The 15,913-nt window shown below is 40.6% G+C and overlaps 1 protein-coding gene across 2 annotated transcripts in view; it reads right to left on the reverse strand.

The window, feature by feature from the left end:
- Positions 1 to 15,913, reverse strand: part of HTR1F (5-hydroxytryptamine receptor 1F) — a 116,067-nt gene that overhangs the window by 67,371 nt on the left and 32,783 nt on the right. For both annotated transcript variants that reach the window (XM_076351791.1, XM_076351782.1), the window contains exon 2: positions 947 to 1,061. The gene's annotated coding sequence lies outside the window, so the exon portion shown is untranslated. The remainder of the gene's footprint in view (positions 1 to 946; positions 1,062 to 15,913) is intronic.

Below are 15,913 nucleotides of genomic sequence, written 5' to 3' on the forward strand. Positions count from 1 at the left end.
TGTATTCAAACCAGTTGTAAGTGTTTTATGAAGTGTTAGCATTAAGCTGTTGTATTTGAATCATTATGGGAAACAAGAATTTGGGGTTTTCATCTTTCGTGTTCTTAAAAAACTACATTTATGTGCTATGTGAAAGTCACTTCTTTGAAAAACTGCACATGACAAAACCAGAAATAAAAATAAGCATATAGTGGCATGAAATGGCCACAGGCCAACACAAAAGCGAGAAAAATCTTTTCACAAATTATCTTTGTGATGAGCTAACATCAAAAGATTTTAGGTTCAGCTAGGCACAGAGAAATTTGGTTAAGCAAAGTAACGAGTGCTGCTGTGCTTTTCATCTTCAAAATGTCTTACAAAGGTTAAGTCTTTAAAATATATCTGTGCAATGAAGCATTATATTGCCACCGTTGGTTTTTTTTTTTCCCTCAGTTGAAGTGGATGTTGGGTGTTTAAATGTCCAAGGCCACGGAGAAGGTCAGTCAGATCTAGGACTGCAGAGTAGATCTGCAGTGCCTGAACTTCTCAGACTGTGCTGGACATTCTCCATTTATTCAGTTGTCCGTCCATTGGCCACTGCCCTCCTTTTCTCAAACGGATTGTCCTTTTTGACATCTTTTCCCTGGCTGGTCTGCAGCTTTCCACTGCACTGTGTGTACTCAGATTGCTCGGATAAGCCTCCACTAACCCTGTAGGTCAACCCTCACCTGGCTACGTTTGCCTCTTCTATTACTTCAGGCTTTTCACAGTGCAGACTTTTCTCTCCTCCTGCACTACTTTACAGAAAGGTCAATCTCACAGAGCCCAGCAAAACTCCCTATTCAACATGCTTTGCAGAACCCCTATGGAAGACCCAACTAAATGAATTTGATCACCTTTAAATTAGGTATATCCCTCACAAACGCACGTGTAGAGTCTCTGCGTATGAGGGTAGAAAGCAACTCACCATCTCCCGTGTTCGGGATAGCCTTGGAAAAGCTGCCTCTGTGCCAGGAAGCCTGGGGATTGGACTGGAGGTAGGAATTAAATCACCCTTAGCAACACCAGATACTGCCAAAAACCTGTGAGAAAGCAAAAAGTCATCAATACAAACTCTGTAAGTGACAATGAAAGATCTCTACTTCAGGGGAAGGAAAGAAATCTTTCAGAAGGCCTAAACTGCAATTTGCAGGATCTCTTCAGCTAACCAGGGATGATTCTTTAAAAGCTTAGAGGCCAGTGTCAGGAAAACCCCACGGAGTTCACGTAAGAGTATAGCTGGTAATGTCTGAAATTCTTTGTAACGGGCTAATGACCAGCAAAACCCTTGCAGGATTTGACACTCCAGAAATTGGCTCCACTTGAGGAACTCAAGAAATTGAAAAATTGACCTGGACTTTTCTGAAGATCAATGGTCAGTAAAAGGAAAAGGAGGAGAAGTCTGTGCTGTGTAGCCAAGCCAGCAGGTCTAGTGTATCTCATGCTATTAGCACCCAAGTGCATCTGTGAGGTGCTGATAGTCAACCCCTATTGACTGCAGTGGAAGCCCAGTGAACTTGGCATTTTGCGGCATTAGGCCTCATGTTATTAAGCTAAGGACATAAATGTGCCAGCGTATGTGCCCTTTGAACTGCAAGGCATTATTTCTTGCTTTATCAAAATATTAAAGGTTCTGCCCGCCCCCCCCCCCCCCCAGTTAGCAGTGTCTCACAGTAAGCAACTGCCTAAAAAAGAAATATACTGCAAAAGAGTATGCACTGTGAAAAGCAGAAATATAACATTTTACCAAGAATAGGCCGGTTTAATTTTAAATATATATTCTTTAAATGGCTAATGTGCTTAAAATGTAGAAAATCAGATATCAAAGGCAGTTCAAAGCAGTCAGTAAGAAAAATGAACAAAAAGAAGACAAAGTGACAAAAGAAATAAGGAAAGATCATTGATCTCCTGGAAAAAAAGGATAAAAACTGATAATTTTTCACACGTTATTGAATAACATGGTAATTTATCCAGAGTATAATTCTACTAACATTTGACTGTGACTTGGTATCAAGTGAGGTCTTACAGCTCAAAGCTGTCTGAGGCAAGTTTTGAGGAAGTTTACAGACGTATTTGTTGTACCATCTACATGATGTTATGGTCTAGGCTAGGATAGTCAGTGACATGGTTTCCTGAGGTTGTCAGCGCAACTTTAGGAATTCTGGGTTTCATTATTGTTGGAGGAAGGGCAATGGCCTCCCTGCCAGGAAGGCACCCAGAAAATCATGAATTATAACATCAGTCCTGTGTATTGAAAAAAGCATGGAAAAGTAAAAGCTGTTAGTACTTTTGTACCCATGCCACTGGTAGACGTGAGACTTATATTTTTCAAAAATTAGTCTCCTTCTCAGTACAGGGCGTTAACCTTCAAAATCTAACTTATTGGCAGCAATAATAGAGTTTAAATAGTAAAACGAGTGCCCGTGCTCTCTCTCTTTCCCTCCTCTTCTTTGCAATGCAGTTTTCTCTATTTCTAGACAAGGCCAGGAAGGACAGAAGGTAGAGTGGCCAACATGACCTACTACGGGAGTGTGCAATACTCAAGACGTGAATAATGATGTACTTAGCTGTATCTCATTAAGCATCTAACAGATGATCAGCAACAACTGATCAGGGCAGAGGCAGAGTAACCCTCTTGCCTGGTTTTGCTTGGATGTTGTTAGCGTAACCATTGTCTGCATCTTCTTCCTTCGATACACTCCATCGGACGTGGCGAAACTATGTTCTGTATGAGAATGCAAGAGTGCATGAGAGCTGGGATAATTTTAGGGTAATCTTAAAATACTCAAAAGGATTTCTGTCTTAAGGGGCGGAGGGAGGGGAAGCTGGCTTTAGTTCCTCTTTGAGATCTTGTATGCTATGTTTCATCCCAAGGTAAGAAATTATAAGTACCAGAATGTCTAGGTAGCACCTACACACCTCAGAAATTTGGTTTGGCTTTTCTAGAAAAGTAAGAAGGCTCTATTTCTTGTCAAACTCTAGGTCCTCTTTGCACATGCCTTCCCTCTACAGTCTATCCTTTTCCCATCCTCCTTTCCTTCCAGCTTCTGCATCTTCATATTTTCATCCTACTTTTCTCAACTGTGTTTGCAAGAAACTGGCTCTTTGCACTCAGGCCCTTCCTAATTGTGCTCCCTTTTTCTCTCCTGGTCCTCTTATGCAAAAAGGAATATTTCTGCAATGCATGTGCTTATGCAGTCAAGAATTTCTCCGCTGGCACGCCATTCAATGACCTCATTCTTGTCTGAATGGGGAGAGAGTGTCCTCTGAAGGGAATGGGGAGGCCACCTGGGTGCTTAGATCACTATTTGCACGTTGTTATCTAGCTTGGGCTGCTGCCAGGCATTCCTGCACAGGCAGATTTGCAAGCTGCCTACAAAGCTCTTGTGAAGACCTTGTCTGGATGGGAAGGGAAGATGGATGCGGGAGTCCTTGTTGATGATATAGCAATATGGCTGTAGCTGTTTTACCTCCCATCGTTTTCAGCTTAATTAAAATGTAAGTACCCTGGACCTAGAGGTTCAACACAGGCACTGAACAGACATCTCCAAGAAGAATCCCATATAGCCAGCAGGTAAAGTTCATTTGGTATCATGCTTTCTTTTAGCTTTCTAAGAACATCCAAAGAAAATATGTAATGTTCAATCAGTAACTGAGGCTGTTTTTAGAATAGTGATTCCTATAAACTGAGATTGGAGAGGAAGACATTACAGAACTGCAGAAATAAGGACTTTTGGAACCATTGATAAGTAATTTACAGCAAGGGCAATTTTTGTTACGGCAGAACATCCTAAGGTAAAGGGAAAAATTAGGAAATTGCCCGAAATCCTATGTACTCACTGTTTTGTTTAATAAACGGAAGCCAAGCTTTTAACAGACAAAGAGGGTCGTCTTGTACATATCAGGACTTAATATTTCTAAACATTAAACAAACCTCTTTTTACCCAATATAAAATCATTTCACATCTGCTCAAAATCCCAATAATCTCAGTATATGTGTGGCAGCAACTACCTTTGGGAAGGTAGTCCAGCAGAAGTAATTCTGGACCTGCTTCCGTCTCTGAAGCATATTATTGCTTCCATTGCTTCTCAAGCCTCAGAGTTCTCCTGCTTCAAGTCTGAATATCTGTTGCGTCAGGTTGAAGTCTGCCAGTAACCAAAAAGCAGAACTATCAACTCCAGCCCTCCTTTCCCAGCAAAGACACTGATATTATGAGGGCTTTGGTCCTGTGAAAAACAATGGAAAAAGTCTTGTGAAATGTGTGGAATACGAAGGCAAGCTTTTCTGTGGTTAAAAATAGCATCTGCGATAATTCCATGACAAGACTAAAAGTGACTTTCTTACTGTGTGGAGGATGCTAAATAAGACTTTTTAAATGGTATCTTGTGCTAAGATAATTACGGAAAAAAACAGCTTTACGTGAATCTGACAGCTGTTTTAAAAGCTCAACTGGCAGCGTCGTTTGCTATAGTGCAGAAGACCTAGGTTCAGAATCACACACACAAATTTTTGTCTTCTCAAAAGCCAGTAGGAACAGGAGGTGGCATAAAGAAAATGACGGCCTTACTACAAAGGCAAACAGAAATCAATCTGTGATCTTGAGCTGAGTTTGTTTCCTGTATAAAAGGGGCAAGGAGTTAGAAGTAGGTAATGCTTCCCAGAACGGCTTGATGTCCATAGTTGGATGAGAATTCTCTTTTTCTTTAAATTTACAGTGGCTGCATTGGATGTGACAGAAAATGATGGATCGGTACAGTCCTATAAATCCTGAACACATATGTAGTAAACCTTTCTAAAATAACTTACAAAACAGCCTTCCAGGAGAAGAAAAAGTCCACAATAATGACAACACACTGACAGTGCAATAAAGAGGAATTCGTTATTCTGACTGCAGGGGTTGACAATGACCAGAGGGCAAATGCATAAAATAGGGAGGAAGAGCCTATGCTCAAATGTCAAAAACTCCCTGCCGCAAATGAAAGAAAAAGAAATATGTTTACTCTGTATAAGCATAATAATAGTAATAAAAAAAAAAAAAATCTGACCACAATAAATAGTTCTGAGCTTGAAGCTGAGGATGCAGCGTTACATAATATCACCTGTGTATAAATAAATGATTCCTTTCAAATGTTCATTGCCATGACATTGGAAATCTTTGCCATCTAATGGTGAAGAAGGTGGCAGCAAAAAATGAAAATGAACAGTAAGTGAAGGGTTAAATATGTAGGACGGTCGTCTTTGTGAGTAACTTTTGATGATTTTTAAGCTGCTGTTCAATTCTAGAAACAAATGTGATTATTATCGCTATTTCTTTTATTACCTAAAGAGGATAATATCTGCTCACAAGTATGCTTACTTCTGCATGAAATTAATTTTGCAGGCATGAATTGCACCCTCAAACAAGATCTCAATCCCACAAAGGAACAGCACTAAATTGAAAGCCCAGTTGTTTTTCTAAAGTTATTTAGTTCTAAACAAACCTTCCTATGCAGTCTGTCTGCTTTTTATTTTTAGTTCTTCCTTCTTTGTTATTGAATGCTTTTTTAAGAAAGAAGGATTTTTGTTCTGAGTTTTTCTTCCCCTGGTATTTCCCATATGAAGTTCCAATCCTCTGACAGCTTGTACGAAGAGGATTAGAACATATCATCGCTAATTGCAGATGAGGATTTAAAGCAGGGATGGGCAGGAGAAGCAGGAAGATGAGATTGCCCGACCTGTCTTGATTCAGACTGCATGGATGCTTTGCTTCTACCTCTGCTGCTCCAGGAAGTTAGCCTGGCTTCCACATCTGTCCTCATCTTATGGCAAGGGAAAATTGGTTTTTGTTGAACATGGTGAAAAACTAACTTTTCTGCTGAAAACCTGATTTCTCTAGTGTACATTGTTCCTAAAGTGCCATTGCTACCATAAGGACTACACAAAATTAGTTGGTTCATAAAAGCACAAGAGAAGGAGCAGTTGCAAACAGAAATCACTTCTAAATACCAAAAATTGCCAGATTTCAGTTGTGGGATTATATCTTCCTCCTCCACAATTTTTTTGTTGTTTCTGTTAGACTGTAATCTTCTGAGTACTGTCATTGTATCTTCACATGTACCATACAAGTGCTTCCTGTGGGTGTGGAAATCATAATGGTAACGTATGCAAGCCCTAACCATCTGCAAACATTACTGTTACTTAATGTCAATAACGGGTAGCAATTTGACTAATAGCTTGAGGAATTACATAACTTAAGTAGCAATTGAACAAAATTATGTCAGCCTGCATTTCCCCCTCTTTTGCTTCAGGACGAATCAATTATGAACCACAAATCAAAGGAACGGATACATGTTTATAACAATTTAGGGTCCCAGGCATTGATTAACCACGACTGAGAGAACTTTCTCTCATGAAGATAAATGTTATGTCATAAAGAACCTAAAAGCTCCCATGTAAGGCCATGGACTACTGGGAAGGATGCTTCATATTAGCCCTAGCATTCTTTGATGGGTTGAAGTCTAAGGAGGTAAGACAAAATAAGCAAGGCTAAGTGGTCAGAGTTGCTCTGCACTTCTGTGTATGGACTGTTCCTCAGTAAATTGCGTAAGTAAAGGAAAGAAGTTAACATAAATGCCCCTTCATCTGCTTTTTGAAAAGATTCTTTTCTTTCAAAGCCTACTTCCTTCAGGCCTTGCAACAAGATGAAAAGTGGCTCAGCAGTTTCAAAAGATGGCAAAACTGAGCCAGAGGGAATTTAATTATCTTCAGACATCTAATGAAAACCACACAGTTTTGTCACAATTTTCAGGACTTATCTGTCAAACCTTGGCAGATCAGGAAACTGAAAAGGACAATTTCTTGATTAAGACTGAAAAAGAGCTTGAACTTCATTTTCAAGGAGAAAGGATGATTTTTAATTAATAAAGATAAGGAAATATGCAGTAAAACTACCTCCTTGTCTAACCTATCAACAAAGTCATAACCAGAGTTCCATATCTCTGTCTGTCCCTCCCATGCCAAATTTTGGGCTTTCATTTTGGGGGAGGAAAACATTTTTTTCTAAGTCATTTGAAAAACAACCTGTGATTTAAGTTAAGGAAAGAATTAAATGCCTCAGTCTCCTCAGAATTAAAGGAAAATAACAGCTTCAGTTGTGTTAAATAGACTTGATGTAACATGCTGTTTCTTGGTCATCTGAACTCATGATGTACATCGGTATCTCTCTATGAAAGCTGTGTTACTAAAATGACTTATTTCTTTTGTCATTTAGTCACTCAATCAGAGCACTTTTAGTGAGGAAAAGCAGGGATTAACAGACAGAGGACAGGGCCTAGGATTTTAAAATTTCTATGCCGTTTCTTGACTGGTATAACAGGTAGACCAAGTACGTTGAATCTCTCACAGAGCAATGTCTTACATGTGAAAAGGGTGTATTTTTAAAGCAGGCAGCATTTTAGTTCTATATAATACTGTTTTACCAAAGCCATTACATAGCTCAAACTTTCCTGAAACAGTGGCTCTGTTTTAATGTGTAGCTGTTGGTGATGCAGGGCTTAATATAGACAAAGTTCTTGGAAAAAGAAAGGAAACCTTGCTGTAAACTTTATCAGTGCCTCGACAACTGATTGGGAGACAGACAACTTTTCTGTTGGTTCATCTTTACTATCAGAGTTTGGGGTACTGGACACCACAGTGGCTTACAGAAACCTGCTCAGATTATTTAACTCCTTTCTTCCTGGTGCAGGTGCTGCTGTCCGAATAGCTTTTGGGGGAAAATTCGTGTGGGGCATAGAAATGGTGATGGATATAGCTGGGGCCCGCTAAAGATACAGATTATATTTTTTTTCCAGAGAAGGCAAATAAACAGCCTGTAGACCTAGCATAAACGTTCTTAGTAGAAGCGTTTCTATTATCTTTCACTGGTTTGGATTGCTTTCTTTGTAAGTATTTTTTGAAGACAAATGGCTTCAGCCAGCCTGGGCGTGGAATACTTCCATCGTCGTTTGATCTGTTTTTCAGCAATGCTGGGTTGGCATTGGAGCAAACGTCGAGAGCTGCTGCCAGGGAGGTGCAGGGAGGAGTACGTGAGCAGGATGTGACCGGATTGAAAGCTCCTCCTCAGCCAAAGCAATTTCTCACCAGAGTTTTCTCAAAGTTGCAAGAATGTACCAGAAAAAAATCACCTCCGCAACTCATACAGCTTAACAGAAAATGGATATTTGTAAGGGCAAGTACTGTTGTAAAAGGAAGATAAGATATGATTTGGGCAATCTAAGAATCTCAGCTTCTACTCAATATTTTCAAAATTGACTGGTGTTTGTGGGGCCCTGATGAATACAGCTCCAAAGGATGCCACTTTCATAGGTACCTTTTGAAACAGATTTATTTAATGGTGGTGTGCAGTCAAAGAATTGCTCTCCATTCTGCTAAATTACATTTTGTTTCAGGACTCCAATCTGAAGCCATACCCAAAAGCTGCAGCAGTTTAGAAAAATTAGCCAGCGGCCTGGCTGAGCTTACATCTCAAGCACGTTGTTCTTATATGCAGCGACAGATCACTTTCTGCACTAAAGGGCATTTTCTTGTTGATGTATTTGAGAATGTTGTAGAGAGGTTTGTAATTAAATAAGGAAAAATTAGGACTTCTTTTATGAAGAAATTAATTTTTAATGCTATTGAAATCAGGGAATTTTGAAAATACCGTGCATTGGTTGTTTTTGCTTTGTACCTGAAAGCTGCACAAAAGTAATTGCGTTTCTCTCTAAAAGACAGTGAAGTGAGAAATAGCCAGCTTTCTTTTACATTGAGGCTAGAAAAATTATCAAATAGAGAGACTACAGATTTAGGTAAAGATGCCTGGATTTTGCCTGAATTAAAATATATTCAAGGATAGGCTTTCCTTTGTCTTTCACCTAATCGTGTACTAAACCACATCTTTCTATCCGTTAAAAGCGCCTATGCTTCACAGTATAGTTCAGTTTAAAAATGGTGTGTTAGACCTCAAAAAACATGCAGTTCAGTGTCTAGTGCCAAATATATAAAATGCTCTCCTCTTCCTTGTCCTTTTCCAACCCAGGGTGGCCAGCTTAGCGTTCCGCCTGTTTTTGATTAAAGATGAGGTACAAATCTTATCCGGCATAGTAATTACTATATTGCAGTGTAAGTCACAGACCGTTGCTGCTGTTATTTATTTTCAGACAAAAACATTAATTCCCCCAACCTCCAACTACAGGCTGCAAATTCTTAATGGCTAGCCTTTTGCTATGAGTAAAAACTACATCATTTCTCATTTGCTCCAGTTGCTGTGGGCCACCTCACCTGTGACAGCCGAGATAGCTGCACTCTCTGTTGTGCATTCTCTGTGGAAAGATCTGAAATTTTCCAGTGCTCTCTTTCACTATGGATCAGAAACCAGATAACTTTTTAATGTTAAGGATGGTCACTTGCACCTCATCCAGTTTCTCCCCGCTTAAATAAATGCGCGCACACACACACACACACACTCATCAGATCGGTCTCTCTAGAGAAATTTTCTTTTTTCCTTCTTAGAGTAGGTGGGGTATCTGTGCACACTTGAGCCTATCTTGGCAAATTCCAAGAAAAAATGGATGGTAGACCAAGGAGTTTATTAAATGTCTCTTCCGAAGATTTTCCCCACTGTGAAGAAAGCTAGGTTTACTTCATTTTATACAAAACCAGAGGCTGATATGGAATGGAAGTCTACACATAAGCAAAAAAACCCAAAACAGCCCCAGCCCCCCCAACTTTTTCTCCCAGAGCTGTTTAATGTAGGAAAAAGTTGACTGCACAAAGCTACTCCATCCGTGAACTAATGAGTCACTGCCTCCAATCTGTACTACTTGGGTTCAGGCTGACGCATTTGCAGCTGAACTTTTTAGGCTTGCCAGTTCTCTGGAGCAGATGTATATTACAGAAAAGTTGGGAATTTCAAGATGTATTTCACCAATTTACCATGTATAACACATCTGAGAAACTAAGCATCTAACAATAAGGAAAGGGAGGAGAGGGAGGCAGATACTGATCAGGCTACAAGACCTGCAGAAGTGCTTTCACCTTGTTAGAAACTTTTAGGACCTAAAACTTATTAATATTTAAATATCTGCCTTGAAGAAGCTACACGCTATAAGTAGTAACAATGGGTTAAAGTCTCCTTTTTAAAGAAGTGAGTAAATCTGTTGATTTGTTAATGGAAGAATGCACACAATCTGGATCCACATCTACCACACAAAGTGGTAGATGTTCTTCAAAGTAGACAAATACAACACTAATGACATGACATTTCCTGCCATATCTCACTAATGGATAAAACACTAGGGAAGCAAGGAGAGGTCAAAGAAGGACAAGTGACTTGGATGAGGCATGCATTTTCAGGGGAGGGGATAGAGGTAGGCAAAGCTACCATAATTAACCATAATAGAAACAGGATTTTTCACTCCTTTCATCACATGGAAAACAAATTTTTCATCATCATCAGTATCCCTTTGCATTACAAATGGCAGGAACGTACAGGTAGCAGGAAAATCAGTCTTCAAAATCTGAACATTTTAAAATGGAAAAAATGCAACTGATTTTAAGTACACAGTGTTCGTGCAGAAGATTAGCTAAATCAATTTTATACTGAAAATATGTAAGTGCCCATAGAGCATTTTGTTTGGGAGTAAGAGACTATTTCCTTTTATATTTTTATGAGAATTCCATTGCACTCACTCCACCATAAATTTTCCACTATTGTTTATAGACAGTTGAAAAATTTGAAGCCAAGATTTGATGCTGCAAAATTTCAGATAAAAGCTGTGAGGTAAGAGGGCAATATGCAGAACATCTCAGAGTTTCATATTCAGATTCCCACAGAGAAAAAACATCTTTAAGAAAACTGGATGTATAATGAAAAGGCAAAGAAGTGTTTCATCTCATTATTTTCCTCTCTTAGATCTCAGGCTCATACCCTCCCCCTTGGCTTCTGAAGACACAACTGCTTACTTGTCAATCACGAGTAATGCTTCTCTTTCTCAAACACCTTTCCCCCACCTCTTAAAATAGTTTCCAATGTTGGAGCATGGTACTACTTAAGCCAGAAGTAGCAAGGTCTAACCAAATGTCGCATTATCCTGACTGGAGAGTTAAGGAAGGACTGCAAGCCTGGCTAGTCAGGAGGAAAATAGCAGTCTTACAATAGCAAGTCCCCTAAGCAAGGAAATTTAAACAGGAATGATCCTAGGGTTTTAAGACAGGCCCTGTTGTTTGAAGCCTCTTTTAGCCAACGTGGCACCTGTCAAGGCTTGGACACCTGGCTGTGCATTTTCAGAAATGTGCGACCTGATAGCTGCTGTCGCTGTATCTCCCCTCATGCGATGCAAAGGAGGTCTGACACTGGCCCCAGAGTGGTTCCTGTGAAGACTGGGACTGCTCTCAGACTGCTCCTAGCAAGTGCTGTCATCTCCATCTCCGACAGCATCTGATCTGCTTGTGGGGACTGTAACACAAAGCAGACCAGCCAAAATGCACCCGTGGCAGGCCTTATCTGCCCAGGCAAGAGTGAAGTGAGCCCAGATCCTCCCCTACCCTACTGGGCTTGTTCTTCTCGAGCTACTTCACCAGGGCAAGAGGCACAGCAAAGAGGGTGCAGTGATGGAAGAGTGCTGGACAGGGGGATCCCGCTAGCCCTCAGCTTAACCATAACCTTAAGATTATGGAGGATTCTGCAGGACAAGAAGAGTTTGGATGAGGAATGGTGAAGATGAGACAAATGGCTTATAACTAGTCATGGACTGCTATGTGTGTTGCTGAGGATGTGGTTAATGCTGGTGTTGGGTTTATGATCTGTGCCTAAAGAGCCCAAGGAAGTAGGTTCATTCCTAAATACCGCAGGACGCACATGGCTAGTGCCAGGGAGGGTGTATGCTGTGGGAAATGTCTCTGCAGTGGCTAATGCCTTGGTTAGTACTGGAGACAGTAACATCTGAGACAGAATATGCTCAAGGTTTGTCAGTGAGGGAGACAAAGTTGAAGTTTTTGATCCCAAGGATGAGGGTCCCGTCTGGCTGAGACATGGGAGAGGGAAGCAGAAGGAAGGATAGTGGTGGGGTGGGGAGAGTCACATTTGCTGCTCTGGCTGTTGCGTGGGAAATAGGAGGGAGGACAGTCTTCCCTGCACGTTGTGACTGTGCACTGCTGTGGCAGCCAAATGGGATTTACAGGGCTCCAGCACTGGCAGACTTGGAAGCTGAGCATATAACTTGTAGTGCCAACTTAGCGAATGCCTATAGCTAATGCTGATCTGAAGACTAAGATTTATTGCTGGATGCTGCAGGACCTTTAGGACTTCTGCTGACAAAACCCACTGGCGTGTGGGTGCTTTTGCAGGAGAATGATGTCACTGCACTCTGGTTTAGGCTGCACTTCAGGCAAAGATTATAGTTAAGGAGCTTGGCAACAGGATTTCAATAATTTTGTTTATTTTTGCCTTCTAACAGTCTTGCATGGCAGGTTAAGGAAAGAGTTGTTGATAAAATAGAGCAGCTGGCTCCAGCTATGCAGGAAGGATTGGTAGGAGGGTAGGTGCAAGCAGGGGTGAATGCTGGATGCTACCAGTAAGAGCAGAGCTGTCAAGGAAGGCTGCTAGGAGTGGGGAGAGGAAAAAATGAGTGGAAGAAGGAATGGTGAGGGAGAAAAGTGTGAGGGAAGAGACAAAAGCCAGATGCAATTTCCTAGGGCTTCCCTTTTTGTCTCTGTTCTCCTTCCTGTCTTCTGGGTACACCCTGACTTAAAGCATGCCCTCTCAAAAACCAAGCACACTAAAAGCTACAGCTTTCCCTTATGTTTACAGTAAATGATCTGATGCCTGCTTAAGTGACCGCCTTTAGCATCTTGAGATCACTGCAGCCTCTTTTTCTCCCGTCCTTTTTAGCAGAAGGCAAGACAGCTGGCTTTTTTTTTTTAGAGGGGCTTTTGTTCCGAGCATTTTAAGTAAATACTTTTAAATTGCGTGTCTTCAAATCTCTGGATATTGGTCCCCATTATTCACAAGAACAGGAATAGTGTGTTAAAGAAGTATCCAGCTACTATAGATCACAAAGAAAATGTGTAAAGGGCTGTTATATGTTTATACCTATATCTATGTCTATATTTGTATATAGGTGAAGGAGCGAAGCACCAAGAGTAGCCAGCTCTCAATAAAAACAGAGCTGCTTCTGGGTTAAATAAAAGGAGAAGCAAGATACTGACTGTGGGGGTGACATGATATTGCAACTTGAAAACTAATTAAGGAAAGAACAGAATAAATAGCATTTGGATGCAACAGCCGGAAACACAAGGAACAGGTGTTTAACAAGATTTCTTTTGACTGTTTGACCTCCTCATTAATGCCAAAACCCAAACTCTGTCAGACTTTGGCTTTACGTGGTTTTTGTAGTTGTACTTTTGGCTCTTTCATGCCTCAGAGCATTTCTTCTGCTTTTCATTTGTCTCTAGGGATCTGGGCCTCTGCCTCTAAGTACTTTTGATCTCCATCGTACGTGTCGCTTTCTCTTCAGGAGTCAATAGGATTACAGGGCTGTGAATAGGGCCCAGCATTTGTTACTCCGCTCTGCAGGTTCACTAGAGCATCTGCAGGAGAGATCTCCTTACAAAACTGGATGAAATTTGTTGCCTAAGACCTAGAAACCAGGGAAGGCTTTTCTTTGTGATCGTTGTAAAATATAAAAGCATAAATAAGTGTTTTTCAATGTTTCAGGTATTGGTATAGTCTGGAGGGATATCTGTTACTAGAACAGGCCTCTCGCTGCTGACACCCTGGTGAGTGACTGGGACTACATAATACTGAAGTGGCTTTACGTCTTCGAAGATGTTCCTGGTTTAAATGACCTTTTAGCAAAGAGCTCTTTCTCGCTAGCATTTTATATTCTGTTTCACACTGTTTCTTGAATTTAGTAAGTGAAAATAAACTGAAGGGACATCTGTTTTAACAGTCACCTTTTAATGATACGAGTGTTTACATCTATCATGATTTAAAAAAATTATTCTTGAATTTCTTTGAAGGGTTCAGGGTTTGAAGAGAAGAAATTATTATAAGACTATCTCTGTAAAAGCATGCTTTCTTTAGGATGGTGTTTCAGCAACTTTGGACAATAGATGGAATCAGTATTTGATGTCAGATTTTGCCTGAGTGAACCCCCCACTCTCCTCCCACTCCCATTTAGACCTCTACGTGGCAGGGACTTTTGCATATGCATCTCTAACTCTTTAGACTTGTTTTCACAGAAACTTATCTTATTAGCTGCTGCTTCTTTTTGTTCTTATCATTCTTCCCTCTCCTCTTCCTCATTGCTTTCCACCCAGTGTGCAGTCCAACCTGGTGGCTGATGTTCTTCTTCCAACAAATTAGTGTTTTTGACACTAGAAACTTTTTACTTCCCCCTCTTTTTTTTTTCCATTTTTGCATAATTAGCTTTTTTTCCTGCACATGCTGTTCAAACCTCTTTAATAATCTCTTCTCCAACTAAACTAAACTGATTCGTCTTCTCACCCCATTCCAATATACGTATATATGAGAACTATCTCCTGTACCTTGCTCTCCCCTCCATCACCTGCCTTTCTATCCAGAGAAGGGTTAGACTCGCTGTCAGGACACTGAGTGCATCAGCATGCTCTGCAACCTCTCGCTTTGAGGGGTTTGGCTGGCTGGGCTCAGGGCTGTGACATTTGTTGTCAGCTCTTTTTTACTTGCTGGATGTTAGCTCCAGGGCGTTAGCTCCAGGGCTGCTGGTGGCTCAAATTCCCCTAACAAAGATTCTGCTTAATCTCCTTCCCTATTTTTACCGTCGATTATGATCTGTAGATATTTCATTCTCATTTTCCAAATTCCTCTTTTTTTTTTTTTTTCTGATGACAGTGCACCAAGAACACACTTGCAGTGTGCAGGGACCATGCAGATCTCCAGGATGTGGCTGCTGAAAGGGGAAAGCACAATTCAGAGCTGAAGGGCCCATCGCTAGGTATGCCTAGCTTCCCTCAGTCTCTAGCTTGAACACATTTTGTGATCTGAACTCAAAAGTGACCAGCAACATACAGAAACAGGAGATCCATTGGGCAACATGGTCCAAACCCTTACAGCAGTTTCTTTAAAACCAGTGTTTTGGACTCCATTGCTAAACTCCTAGGAAGTATGAAAAACCGGTTGGGTGTATCTGCAGGATGCAAGAGACTGTGTGTGGATCCTGATAGCTTCCTACCTGGCAGGGTGGGTTTTAAGGTGCTTAGACGTGAGAGTGATTCAGCCCATTAAGCAGACAGATGCTTTATAGACCTGATGTTACACCATTTCTCACCCTAGAGAGTTGCTGCCTGTATGACACTTCATCTTTTATGATCTTAATTAATACTAATTGGTATATGATTGCCTCTAAAACCACTATTCTATGAGGAAAACTAATCCTGATGTTACAGGGATTGGTATTTATGAGAAATCATAATGTACTACAGCCCTATGTAAATGATTAAATAGGTCATCTTCCTCTGTTTTGATTTGTGTGTATCTATCTATATATTGTTTTCCTTGATAGCTTGTATTGTAACTCCCACAGCTGGAACTTCCACCACGTTTTAAACCATTTCAGAAGTAATGCATGGCTAGAGGAGAATCACGCTTTTGAAAACAGTAATGAAAAACCATTATTAAATAAGGGATATAGCTTTTTTCTTTTTTCTTTTTTTTTTCCAGTTTGCTTTCAATCAGCATACTAATGCTGCTCTTATGTAGAATTCACTCCTGCATTTATATGGCAGGATGGTTTCATTTTTGGTCCATTCCTGGTTTGAGGAGGAATGGTCCTGCATACACCCCCAAGATTCCTTTTCTCTTTCAGCAAGCATTGTGATTACATAAAACTAAAAGCA

This window comes from Aptenodytes patagonicus, chromosome 1, assembly GCF_965638725.1.
Source record: "Aptenodytes patagonicus chromosome 1, bAptPat1.pri.cur, whole genome shotgun sequence".
Classification (NCBI taxonomy): domain Eukaryota; kingdom Metazoa; phylum Chordata; class Aves; order Sphenisciformes; family Spheniscidae; genus Aptenodytes; species Aptenodytes patagonicus.